The 14,304-nt window shown below is 43.7% G+C and overlaps 1 long non-coding RNA gene across 1 annotated transcript in view; it reads right to left on the reverse strand.

Annotated features, from left to right (window-relative positions):
• Positions 1-14,304, reverse strand: part of LOC142785014 (uncharacterized) — an 85,356-nt gene that overhangs the window by 59,416 nt on the left and 11,636 nt on the right. The window contains exon 2 of the long non-coding RNA XR_012888819.1: positions 352-597. This is a non-coding gene — a long non-coding RNA (uncharacterized LOC142785014). The remainder of the gene's footprint in view (positions 1-351; positions 598-14,304) is intronic.

The raw sequence follows: 14,304 nt of genomic DNA on the forward strand, positions 1-14,304 counted from the left end.
CTTCTGTCTTCTGAATTCGTCGGCCTTTTTTTTAGTCCTTGCACTGTTTTTTTTTTCGAGGTTGGCGACTTTGGTACTCCGTTCCGTGAGGGTTGACACTGATGTTTCTACCTTTTTAAGTTTCGACTCTATAGCATCAAGTCGTTTATGCATAGTATTTTGGACTTCAAGAAGTTCTTTCAATATTTGTTCGGTTGTCGGACCTGGGTTCGATTCGATATCGCCACAAAGTTTCAATAGAGACAGTACTATGTTCCGCACGTAAAGGTAACACATGCATAAGCTGGTGGGGCACGTCAGCTCGATAAAGCGAGGATCAGTAGTTTTGACACAAGAATACTTGCTACTAACCTGCATAAACAAAACCAAAGGGTTGGTCATAGCTGTTACAGGCGGACAGCCGACGTGCCCACTGAAGGAAAGCCGTGATGTTGGGCTGCCTATATAGGCGTCAGTCGATGACGGTGGTGGCGTCCAAGAGTTGAGAACAAGCGATGCCTCTTCTGCGCAGTCGCCGAGATAGATCGGCGCAGCGCCGACGGAATCCACTATCTTGTTTGATGCATCGGCCGTGAATGTCGCCCATGCCAGAAGCAACTGCATAAAGAAAACCAAAGGGTTGGTCATGGCTGTTACAGGCGACCAGCCGACGTGCCCACTCTATAATACTATAAGAACTAGCAGTAACCCAGATGACACCCCACTAGTAATGATGAGAATAGGTCAGAAAAGCGTTTGAGAGCATGCAAAGAGGCAAAGCTGCTGGTGAGGATCAGGTAACATCAGATCTGCTGAAAGATGGAGGAGATATTTTGTTAGAAAAACTAGCCACGCTGTTTACGAGGTGTCTCCTCAGGGAAATAGTACCAGAATTTTGGAAGAACGCTAACATCATCTTAATACATAAGAAAGAAGATGACAAGGACTTGAAGAAATACAGGCCGATCAGCTTGCTCTCTGTAGTATACAAGCTATTTACAAAGGTAATTGCTAACAGAGTAAAGAAAACATTAAAATTCAATCACCCACAGGAACAAGCAGGATTTCGAACGGGCTACTAAACAATCGACCACATTCATACTATCAATCAGGCAATAGAGAAATGCTCAGAATATAACCAAGCGCTATACATAGCCTTCATTGATTACGAAAAAGCGTTCGATTCAGTAGAAATATTAGCCGTCATGCAGACACTGCGGAATCAGGGCGTCGATGAAGTATATATAAACATCCTGGAAGAAATGTACAGGGCATCAACTGCTACCACAGTGCTTCATAAAGAAACCAAAAGAATACCAATCAAGAAGAGTGTAAGGCAGGGGGAGACAATCTGCCCAATGCTATTTACCGCGTGCTTACAGGAGGTTTTCCGAAGCCTAGAATGGGAACAGTTAGCCAAAAGAGTTAAAGGAGAGTACCTTAGTAACCTGCGCTTCGCCGATGACATTGCATTGCTGAGTAACTCAGGGGACGAATTGCAACTCATGATTACGGCGTTAGACAAGGAGAGCAGAAAGGTGCGTCTGAAAATTAATCTGCAGAAAACGAAAGTAATGTACAACAACCTCGGAAAAGATCAGCGCTTCGAGATAGGTAGTAGTGCACTTCAAGTTGTAAATGACTATATCTACTTAGGGCAGGTAATAACCGCTGAGCCGAACCACGAGATTGAAGTAACTAGAAGTATAGGAATGGGGTGGAGAACATTGGGCAAGCACTCTCAAATTATGACAGGTAGATTGCCATTTTCCCTCAAGAGGAAGGTATATAACGGCTGCACCTTGCCGGTACTTAGCTACGGAGCAGAAAGCTGGAGACTTACAAAGAGGGTTCAGCTTAAATTGAGGACGACGCAGCGAGCGAAGGAAAGGAAAATGGTAGATGTAACCTTAAGAAGCAAGAAGACAGCTGAGTGGATTAGGGAAGAAACGGGGTTAAGGATATCATAGCTGAAATCAAGAAGAAGAAATGGGCATGGGCCGGGCATGTAGCGCGTAGACAGGATAACCGCTCGTCATTAAGGATAACTAACTGGATTCGCAGAGAAGGCAAGCGGTTTAGGGGGAGACAGAAGGCTAGGTGGGCAGAAGAGATTAAGAAGTTTGCGGGTATAAATTGGCAGCAGCAAGCACAGGAGGGGGTTTACTGCGGGAACATGGGAGACACCTTTGTCCTGCAGTGGCATGACATTAACAAAAAGCCTTAAATGATCGAACGTATAGGTGAGGTTTACTTTTTTGTTTCTAAACCTGTGCTCCTAAAAGTTATTGGTATGATGGAGGCCCTGTTTTGAACCAAAAGTAAAAGCACCATCCAAAACCTTGTTCTTCATTGTCTCAAACATCGTAAGGACTACCAATCTGCGGAACGATCACTTATCTTATCTCTTACAACGGACTAGATGACGATCTCTTTGTCAGAATTTTTTTATTCAAGTGAAATACGTCTCTCGGCCATTTACTGTTGCTATTGCGAGAAGGCATCCCGCTGCCAACAAAACTGTGCAACCTAAAGGCCTGAATAAAGAGAGTAATAGTATTTGAACGCTTTAATAATATAAGTATCGATATACGTGCATGTACGAACCCACGCAAGAACATACATAAAAGTGCTTGAGCCCACAATACTTCTCACCGAACGACATTTCTCGCCACGCCGCTGAAGCCATCTTTCAAGGGCGGAGTGAATCTGCTTCATCAGCTGCTTGGCAGTGTGCCTACTCATGACACGCACGATCAGTAATGTGAGTGTACACTGAAAACCCGCAACAGAAAACTAGCAGAAATCAATAACTTTGTCGTTGTCATATGACCTCTCGACTGAAGTTTGGATAAAGGTGCTTTTGTAGATATTATGTAATAACTAATAACTTTTTCTTGAGTACTACCTTCCCCTCTCGACTAACATGAAAAGCTGCTTTCACGTGTAGCTGAGAAAGGACTTTTGAAGTTTAGGTATAGCTTACGAGCTTCTATTTTTCCATTTGCAATTGTGCATTTGCATTTGCAATTCATCAATCATGTTATCCGCTAGATCAGTCCCATTTAAAGTAAAACAGACGTTTGCTAAGATGAGATCCACAGTCCCTTCTCCCAGAGAAAGCTTTTTAGTTTCTGCTCTGGTTACGCCTCTCCGCAATTCTCTCCTCCTCTCTCTTCAATGCAAAGAGTTCTCTTTGAAGTGCCGCAAAGTCGCCTGCACATGCAAATTTGTACTCGCAGCCATTGGCAGTCCGGGATCTGATGCCTGAATTCCAACGCCATTCTTCGCGGCGCTTCCACAGTATTTCCTTAGTGGTCCTTTGTCTACCGCAGCCTCTTTGCACTTTCGAGGGTGACTGCTTGTCCAGCTGGTCATATGGTTAGATTTTCTCACGCTCTTGCCTCACACACACAGTTAAGGCCGTTTCACATGACACAAAAAGTAGCGATTTTCAGGCTGTGAATTTCGCTCGCAGCGAAAAAAGAAGGGCAGTTCGCTTCCGCCGCAGCGGTCCGTGGCGAGCTTCCAACGTAATGAAAATTTTCGCTCTAATCGCAGCGGCAACAGAGATTTTTGGTCGGCACCCACCGAAATAGGGCTGGTCCGGCCAAGCCGTCGAAATAGAGTCGACGTGTGCATTTTAAAATGAATACAGACTGGAAAGTGTTCCTAAATGACAAAACAAGTGGTCCCTTCGTTACCGTTCACGGTAACCTCATGATATCACAATGCACATATTATTACATCGCATTCTTGTCTTTCACAATGAGTGGTGGCAAGAACATTGCCACTCTTGTCGTAGAGCGAAAATCGCGGGCCGTTTGCGGTCCGTGTGAAAAGAAACCTCCATTAGCAGCGGTGGCGGTCAGAGTGAATGGAGCGAACAGAACGACTTTTTTTTCGCTGCAATCGCGGCATATGAAACAGCTATCATGCGGATTGGATTCGCAGCCGCTGATCATTCGCAGTTCTTTTGTACATTCTCACTGCTGCACCGCAGTGTGCTTTATTCACTTGCTGGGCGTTTATTTTCTGCGGGGTAGCCTGTGCCACGAGCAAAGATCTCTGAGACGCCCGACTGAGCTTGCTTTTCAGGCGTACTTGTACAGTTTCTCTGAAGGAATTGCGCTTCTTTACTCTTATGGTTATGAGTTGCTACAATCTCCATGAGCGATAGCCATTTGTCTCACTCAATAAAGAGCTGCTTCATTTTCTTTTCATAAATCTCTTTGGGTCACTTCTTCAGAAAGCGTGTAACTGCGTGTAAGACAAATCTCGTTTTTTCGAGCTCTTTTTCTTTAATTGTACAAAAATGTAAAACACATCATGGTTATGGTGTGAACCCGACCGTAACTAAAGTCAGCCTTTCCCACAGTCATTTATGCTCATCATCTGTTCTTCTCAAATCAGCTCATCAACTCGTTTGCAAAAATTTTGGGGGTGATCTTTCTTTTGGTGCCTGTTCGAACTCGTCTTTCACGTTGTTCTTGAAAACCATCTGCTCTGAAGCTTCAAAGTGGCCAATTAAATACGTACAGAGCAGCGATACAGCGACCACTTGTTTAGGGACACATCTACAGTTGTTGAAAACTTTCGAACGCCACAGGTTTGATTTGGGAAGCATGCGTCACGGGTGCAGCTATGGGCCAGCCAGTGTATCAGAGAATAAAAGAACTGCAGCATGGATAAATGGCACACGCAGGAGCAGCAGCGAAAGAAGAAAAAGAAGAGTGTTGTTTCTGCTCCCGCTCGCTCCTCTTGACAGCCGGTTGGTTTCACCTTTGCGTTTTCCCCAATGAACGGGTCTTCGGCTCACCGCTAAAGGTGCAATGACAGGTGGTGGACGTGCTAGGTGGAGATGCTTGAGGGCTTAACAGAACGTTTATTCTGACAATTGGTGTCACGTTGCCGCACGAGAGATGCCTGTGTGCTGCGTCCATGCTTCGCAAATAGGGTACCATACCATTAGTGTGCAGGTAGGGTTGGCTCACATCCTTATGACTCGCAGGTATGTTTATATAAAGAAGCACAATCTGTGAACTAATTATATTCTATGGCTGCCTTAGTCCCACTGACGTTTTCAGCCCAGAGATTCTGAGTGATCAACCAAGCGGGACATCGATGCAACTTGCGCTGAAGATTTTGCAAAGGGTTTGACCGAAGTCCGAACAGGGTGCTCTAGCTATGAGTGGAGCCACATATATCGACGTTGTAAAGCTTTGGTGAAGAGCAAAACAGCAGATGAATTTGTGTAGGCACAAAAGGACATGACACAGGGCTACTAACAACAACATATTCATTTTTTTTAAACCTTCCCCCTTATACACCACTATCACCAGACACATGGCAGTACACTAGCGTTCACTTCGTTACTTGTGGGGTCATTGAAAATAAAAAAGATGTTGCTAGTAGCGCTGTGCACTATCCATATGTACTACATTCCATATGTTTGATTTCGCTCTACATCAAAGCTTTTAAAACGATTTCACAACAAGGCAGCCTAGCAACCGTCGTTCTTCCAGTGCACTTAGCAGCGAGGTAAAGGAATGGACAAAACACAAGACAGGAAGCGAGTCATGTTTTGACGGACGCTCAGCACAAATATCATTCAAGTGATCTATCAGTTATAAAACTACTCACAACGCTACTAGGCCTATCGACACTTCTAGCTCCTTTTAAGAAATTTTCAAGATGGTTTTTTTGTTCTTACACGGATATGCTGCTGCGTCAGTAACGCAGTTCAGCTACTTTGTGAGACACGAGCCGTTTCCCGAACATGACGGTTTCAACATCGGCGCTGTCCTGGGACTGGCCCTAAACTGGCCGAGGAACAGCTGGATAGTTTGAACTTTGAACTTTAAGCTTTATTTTACTACAGAGATTGTTGGGAGTGCTCCTAGGCAAAAAGCTGTCTAAAACAGCTTGAAGGGTCTTGAGGGACCTTAGAGGCAGCAGCGAATAAATAGACATAAAAAAGCGACAAGGAAAAAGTGATAACAATAATAGTGATTGACTGCACCAACAACGTATGCCCATCAACACAATGCCAGGGGTCCGCAAAACGCATTGATTTCCTGCTACCAAGTGAATGCGGTAGCCCCTCATCATACTTGGCAGCAGGATCGAAATGCGCGGTTCATTAGTCGAATTCAGGGAAATCTGCACACGTTTGGTCTGATATTCTAAAAGAAAGATCAACGCTTCACACAGGCAATGCTAGCGTTACATGAATGAAAATTATGATCTTATTAGATAAGCAATGTGTAGGAGACACCATATAAAACTTGAATACCAGAGGTTCCTTCGCGCCTGTTTAAATCTGAGTACTCGGCCTCTTTTCCATTTGATGCATATAGATATGCTCGTTGCATAGGTGGGAATAGAACTTTTTTCGTGCTTATTATTGCTACACAATCTGCTACAGGACCCCACGCCACACAATAAATGGACTAAGGTCTAGTGCACTGCTGGTAGACATACTTAGGGCCAGCAATAAGCTCGAAGCATATCGAATGTGTGCGTGCGCAATCTGAATTCGTTTATAGAAATTGAATAATCTTATATACATACTGATTTCTAACTGCACATTTTGCAGTCCTATATCTGTAGGTGTTTCGGGAGGGTGGAGGAAGCGGGGAGATGTACTCAGCTTGTATAGTTGCTAGGAAATGCAACAACCAATTTTATGTATCCCTGCCATTACTTGCAGCTCCTTCTGACAAGTATAAAGTAAATGTTTTGCACCTGATTGTTCGGCTGTATTTGATGAGTGTGATCACTTATGACGACGGCATGGACGTGTGCAAGCAACAACTAAATGTCTCTTCGTAGAAAGTGGCAGACCCCTATACATTGGCCACGGCTGTACTCATAGGGGTATGTATAACTTCCATTCCGTACCGTATGAAGGAACGAAGTGTCAATTTCGGGCTCATTTTCTTCGTGAGACACAAAAATAATGAGAACTAACACGCAATAATGCCAAGAGATGATTATGGGGTGTTATTAGAAGCGAGTATGAAGAAAATGTGGAGAAAAGTGAATGAAAGAATAACTTGCCACTGGCAGGATTCAAATCTTTATCGGGTATATGCGTTGTTAAGCGTGACAGCGTCAGTCAGTGCCACTGGTTTTCATGGCAGCGAGTATGCGAAGTTCTTTGTGATTCTTGGCGTAATGTAGCACGTGGTCTCATTAAAAACCGCCCGCTGACGAATAAAACCTTGCATACTATCTGAAGCTACCAAATCTGCCAGAAGGAGACCCTCGCAATGAATAACCGACAGAAGCGTAAAATGAAGAACTCATCCATCATTAATGAGAACATTCGAAATGAACAATACGTCAATGTTCCGGCACAGTTCAACAGCCTCGTAGCACTTCCATGTTCCTCTCGTTTTATTTGGCATGAAATACGTACGGCAAAATTTATTTATAGTTGTCAGTTATTTTCTTGTCTCTTTCTTCTGCTAGGTAAGTGCACTGTTTTTGCCACTTAGTGGGAAAAATCATTATGTATTATCTGGCGTCGTCTGCACTTGTGATTTCATTTGTTTGCTTTCATAACTTAAGGCAACGCTAGACAAACCCTATGCTGTTTATGCATATCCCGTAGTAGAATTTTTCTGCCCTATATCAACCTGCAGCAACCTAATTATACAGCACTCCGATATGACCTGATATTCTCTTTTTTATTTGGCAGAAATACCAGGCAGAAAACGACACCCGCTTGGAGCGGCCATTTACATGGCAGCAGCGCAACCTTGTTGCTGAGTGAAAGAGAAGGCTGCGCATCAGGTGGTGATGGTTTGGCGATTGCAAAAAAAGGTGGTGCTTTTCTTTACGTTACCACGGTTCTTCTCACATGCTACAGTTTTTATTTGCGAAGCATTTCTAGGTGAACTTCGGCGACCTTGAGCATATCTATCTATCTATCTATCTATCTATCTATCTATCTATCTATCTATCTATCTATCTATCTATCTATCTATCTATCTATCTATCTATCTATCTATCTATCTATCTATCTATCTAGCCACATACGACATTTAGCTCTCCTGGCCGTTTCGATAATGGTAACGATACCAAACTTGATACGGAATAACATGACTCTATGACGAACATTTTTGACTAGTCATAACAAGAAAATCATGATATGTATGTCATGAATGTCATGATTTACATTTCATGATCTTGCTGCTCGTGCGGTGGTTTCTTTCACATGACATGTTACGAAACTGGTATGGTGTGACATGACTGCACGGCGAACAAAAGTGACAGACCCTAATATGAATATCATCACACGCGTGTCATGTAACAACATGACTACATGCCATACTCATGATGCGCTCGCGGCCATTTCGCTAGCTTCACATGTACCGAATTTGGTATTACGTGACGCGAATGGGTGACATAGGTAAATGACACGTCCAAACATGATGATCATGAAATGCGTTTTATGTAACAAAAAGACTACGTCCCACACTCATGACGCACTCGAGGCCGTTTCGCAACCTCCACATATGCCAAAATTTGGTATTACGTGACTTTCATGGACGACAAAGGTATGTGACTGGCGCAAACATGGTAAAGCTGAGATGCGTGTCATGTAAGAACAATAATACACGCCGCACTCAAGGCGCCAATACCTTTGACGTGACCCATTGCGCATGCTTGCCGGCGTTCATTTCGTCGCGTCACGCCAGCAATGCCACGCCAGACGCCAATATACCCCTAGTAAAGATAAGTGAATCTGCCCACTGACCTCCATTGTGGATCTGCCTGCGATGTACCAAAGAGGTTCTATACTATGTCTTCTGGAGTGGAGGTGCACCCCCATAAGTGACGCTGGTCGCTGCCATATTGGAAAAGGAAAGACTGGGAAGCAGACGACAAAGTGCGCTTCTTAGCTCCACCCTCGCAGTGGCCTGTGGAGACTGTCACATGCTGTTATAATGCAGTTAAAAATTTACAAGGCCAAGGTGACTTCTTGCGTCGCTTATGGCTGCACAACTCGCATCAAGAAGACGCCTGGGACCACTTTTCACGCGTATTTTCGCTTCGTTCGCTGAGGATTGCCTGTTTTTTCGCGTATGCTGTTAAATTAGAAAAAATATGAAAAATGTGCATGGGTGTAATACGTGCGTATAGCTGTATGGAAGGTAACTTGCAGCTTTCAGTGCTCACTGACATGACGTTGTCCTTGAGTTTAAAGTTGCAGTTCCGTGCAGTCAAGACCACAGACAAAAGCACTTGCGGTTCATGACTGCACGTATCAAACATTGAAACGAGTAGGACGTCTGGATGCCCTTCGAACTCCACGTTTTCTGGTGTTGTCTTACAAGGCAAGACTGACGGCATGTATGCATATTTTTTTGGCGCGTGAATATCGAATTTGGTGCAGTTTATCGAGGAATTCGCAAACGCAGAAAATATTCCATGTCGTGATTACCCGTGTTACAGGTCTCCGAAAGACAGTGCGCTGCGTTCTGCCTGGGAATGTGCTTTTCGAAGAAATAGTTGGAAGGCTGCGGATGCTAACCATCTCTGTTCCATTCACTTCGACGAATGCTGCTTCGACAGAACAGGGCAGACAACCAGACCGCGGCCTAGCATTGCACCTTCAATTTCTCCTGCTTTCCAAGCGCATCTGCAAAAACCTGTTAGTTTTTACCTCCTTGACGTATCTTCAATAGAATCTAGTCACGAAAATAAGCAATCCCGTCTAAAACAAGATGAGACGCCTTTGAAATTTGTTGTATCTTGTCGACAAAACCAAAACCGAAACGCCGATAGACAAAGTTGCCAAATTTAGTGAGTTGTATTATATCAAACATCGAGCTACCTCGTTTCTAGGCTCCCAAGGCTGCGCTTGCCATGACAACACACGTCACCAACCGAAGTTGATAAATAATATGCAGAACTTACTTCACTGCAATAGTTATTATGAACGGTTTATTTAGGGTACGTCTCCTGGAGTAGGTCTCCTGGAGTTTGTCAGTTGCACGCGACATCGTTGCTTCGGTTTTGGTTCTGCCAGTGAATTGCTTAGAAGTTTATAACTCTAGAAATATTACTGGTGACTCCCAGTTTACTTAATTTCCTCTCTTTTCTAACTTTAGCTTTAAATCTTTCAACTTCCTTATATATTATCTGGTATTCTGCCGACACACACACAAGCTCATATATGAAAGAGGCGAGCAAATGTCGCGTTCTCTTGATCTTGGGTATCTGAGGGCACATTTTTTGAAACACCCAATATATACTACAACCATTTTGTACCGCAATAGTGTGCCAGCAAGCTCAATATGCGAAGCATCCCTCGACAACAGATTGATCTGTAAGCGTGCAGCTGACAATGGGTGCATGAAATAATTTGTTACATGAACAAGAAGAGGCATTTATTGGTTGTTGTAACCTAAAAGTGGTTTCCACCTCACTTTCTTTCATCGTGGAACTGCAAACTGACCCGCGCAACGTGCGTATCTCATTGCGGTCTATGCCGGTTCTGCCCCGTTTTTCCTCTAGCAATATGGCCACCGGTGGCTTCACTTGCTCCCGTTTGCGGCGGCCGGGACTGCCACATCAGAGGTTCTACAGAACCTCCTTGCGATGTACTCGCAGGCTCACGCTGCGTTGCTTTGACGCATGCACGTTTGAGCGCACACCGTGTCCCTCCGTCCCAAAGAGAGGCAGACGCGGTGCTGTCTAAGTAACGTCATCGGCGCGAAGCGCAGCATGTCGCATTTCACGCCCGTTGCCACTGGGCCCCGCTGACGGACTGTGATCGCACCGGTCGCACCTTGCGTCAGAATATTATAGAGTTCTCGCGCTTCGCACGCGTGCCATCGCTGCGCCCAGCCTGCGTGTTCGTCAACGTTGCGTCGGTGTATATTGGGCCCTTCATGACGCACTCGCCACCGTTTCGCTAGCTTCACATGTACCGAATTCGGTATTACCGGAAGTGAATGGACGACGAAGGTATATGAGATATCCAAACCTGATAATCATATGCGTTTTATGTGAAATATGACTACATGCTACGCTCATAGCGTTCTCGCAGCCGTTTCGCTAATTCCACATATACCAAATTTGGTACTACGCGACATTAATGGACGACGAATGTAAATGACAAGTCCAAACATGATAATCAATATATAGATGTAATGTAAAACATGATTAAATGATACGCTCATAGCACGCTCGTGGCCATTCCGCTAGCTTTATATATATCAAAATGGTATCAGGTGGCTTTATTAGGTGGTGAAGGTAAATGGAACGTCCAAACATGTTAATGATGACATGTGAGTCAGGTACGGCATAACTTACCCCTGTCTCGTAAAGTTGTGCTGAATTTAAAGTGACCTATCAAGCTTGCTCATTCGTGCTTCGCAAATGCTCGATTCCTACTGTACGTGGGATATGCCAATTGTTTTCGGGGGGGTGGGAGTAAAAGTATGTACATGTTTTGCGCTAGTTTGGTGGTAATCGAAAAGTACAAAAGCCTTGCCTTTCGCTTTACCTTTCTTCTCAAAGAAGAACGCATCAGTGCTTTGAGCAACTTGCTAAAGCTTCCAATTCACGGTACCCACTCATTTATTCAAACGTATAGGTAATATATGGGAGAATCACACAACAGAAATAATGAGGGAGAGTGTACCGAATGGTTCGGTGCGCATCCATCAGTCTTTACTTATCGGGTAACGCATGTGGGATCCTCTTGAGAAAACCTGTCCAGCTTCAGGCTGTCGAAGATTATTTGTCAGAGGCTCCTAACTCACGTCAACGCGGGCAACGCATGTTTGACAGCACATCCACACGAACGAGCAGAAGCGGCGGGGTGGAAGAAAGGAGCAAGAAAAGTCGGTTATCTGAAAAAGCAGTTGTCTTTTTTTGTGTCAAAAGCACCCGAATTGAAGCAGGTATACTGGTTCATATTCCTATCTCCCAAGGTCTCTTCGCACACTCGCCAGCGCAGCCAACATTTCAGCTCTTATCAGCATCGTTTGTTTGCGGATGGCATCGGCCTCTGTAGTATACAACGAAAAGCAGGCGTATACAAAAAGATCCAGTGGCGTCTATGGCCCATCTCAGAGCGTGTCGTTTATTGTATTTTGAACTTTAGGCTTATAAGCTTTACTTTTGGAACTGATGTTCTACTGGGCTTCCGCCTTTATCTGTGTGCACAGCATTCATCGAGGTTGAACATCCAGTGGTCCCGCTATTTTGGTGCAATTTGAAAGCTTTCCCTTATACACAGCATTTAGAAGGTCTGGTGTTCTGTTTATATTTTTATATGTGCCTGAAGGGATGGTGTTTCTTAGGCGTTCCTCAAGTGCTTTGTCTCGTCACACCATTTTAAGAAGCTGTGCGTGAAATTCTGCATGTAGCCCTTGCCTGATAAATACAGATTTGTGGGGGGGGGGAAGACATGTTTTGATAGAAGGACCTATATTTGTCCAGTGTGTCTTGCCATCTTTGCTGAGTTTCTGTTGACGTCACGTCCAGAGGCTGTGAGTGTAGCTCTTGGCTCTCGGTAATCGATTACTAACATTTTTGTAAAACCGGTTTATTTGTTAAATTATGTTACCTAAAGTAACGCTATAATCTCCCTGGAACAAGTCCTGAATTAACTGCTATGCCACCGCTTCTCAAGTGTTTTGTCTTGTTGCACAATTTTAAGAAGCTGTGCGTGAAATTCCGCATGTAGCACTTGTCTGATAAATACATGAGACTTAATGTGCAACACAAAAACGCCGTTGGTGTTTACGAGACTACTTGCTTTACAGAACTTCACGAATGACTCTTTTGTGTATGCCAAAAGTCAAGATAAAAGGCGAAAGATTGAAACGTTGAGAGAGTTATGTAGATCAAAAAAAAAGGAAAGTGCCTGATACAGGGTGTTTAGATTTGTGTCATTAAAAATATGTTGTCATTTTAATGTTCCTGATACATTGAACTACCTAGCTTGTTGTAGACTAATCTAAGTATCTGTCACTGCGAAGCGTTTGCTGTCGTTTGCTGCTGTTTGGCTGTAACGCCCCAGACAGTTGTTATTTGCTTTTAAATGTGTCAAAAAGTTTTTGGTGTTACTTAACAGACTTGCTTCCAATTCTGGCCGGGGACGTGGAAACTAATCCCAGAACCTATTCTAATATTGTACTTGCAAAATTGCCGAAAACCGTTCAAAGATCAAATCAGGCCAAGATGTCATTTGAAGCGATTGGTGAGAGTTGAAGCAATGGCAGCCATCTGTAGACAACGAACTAAAATAATCGTCTGCTTGGATTCATGCCTTCGAAGTCAATATGTTCGACTTGAAAAGAAGCCATGCTTCATTGTCAGCTGATTCTGCTGGTACGGATTCTAGTGGTTTCGCTGTTCAGCTCAGAATAATTGCATCACGTTGTAGCGATACGGAGAACTGGTGTAAACGCTGTGGTTTAGTATATTTAGGCATTCAAGATAATGTTTCTGAGACGTGGTAATTGCTGAAACAAAGATCATCGATGTTTGCAGGGATAGGTTATAATAAAATAGGTTATAATAAAAAGCTGTTTAAGCTCTTTTATGCGCAAGACAATGCAAACATACAATATGATCATCATGAATCACCACGCCTTCTCTTCTTCCTCTTCATCGTCTTCTTTAATGTCTGCTTCATCTTCTGCTTCGCTTTCAGAACACGCACACCGATCTCTTCAGCGTCGAATGTAATAAATCTAATGGACGAGATGATTACAAAGCGAAAGGAGATATTATTCAAGTGACATGTTTCCGAGAAAACAACATCTTATATACGGAGCAGGGGCACGGTGTGGGAAGGGCAACTTTTTTATCAACCATCTGAACACAGTTGTGCTATTGGCTACAGCTTTCCAGCACTTGTGCAATCTGTGCCTGTTTTAGTAATAACTTACAAAGATTTCATGTGATATAATCAAGAAACACTACAGGCTCGTTGCCCTTCCAGAGGCAGTGCACAGGAACGTGAACTCTTTCGAGAGCTCTGTCTTTTCTCGAGCTTTAGGAGAGCCTGCCTAAATGAAAAACAGTTCTAAATATTTTGAAAATAGGTTTCATATTACACGTTGACTCACTTGTGCTGTGCTCAGTTCTGTTCCGTATAGCAGGGAACATTCAGTTTATTGGCCTCTCAGTCAAGTGAACTGCTTTCTTAGAATCCTTAAAGTTATGTCAGGTGAATTTCCTGTAGTTATCAATCCGTATGGAAACTGCGCACAAGGTGAAAGCTAAAATCACTTTGCCATGAAATGCTTGTGTTATCCTATTTGTGGAACATCTACTTATAGCACCCTCTCA

This window comes from Rhipicephalus microplus, unplaced genomic scaffold (assembly GCF_043290135.1).
Source record: "Rhipicephalus microplus isolate Deutch F79 unplaced genomic scaffold, USDA_Rmic scaffold_17, whole genome shotgun sequence".
NCBI lineage: Eukaryota > Metazoa > Arthropoda > Arachnida > Ixodida > Ixodidae > Rhipicephalus > Rhipicephalus microplus.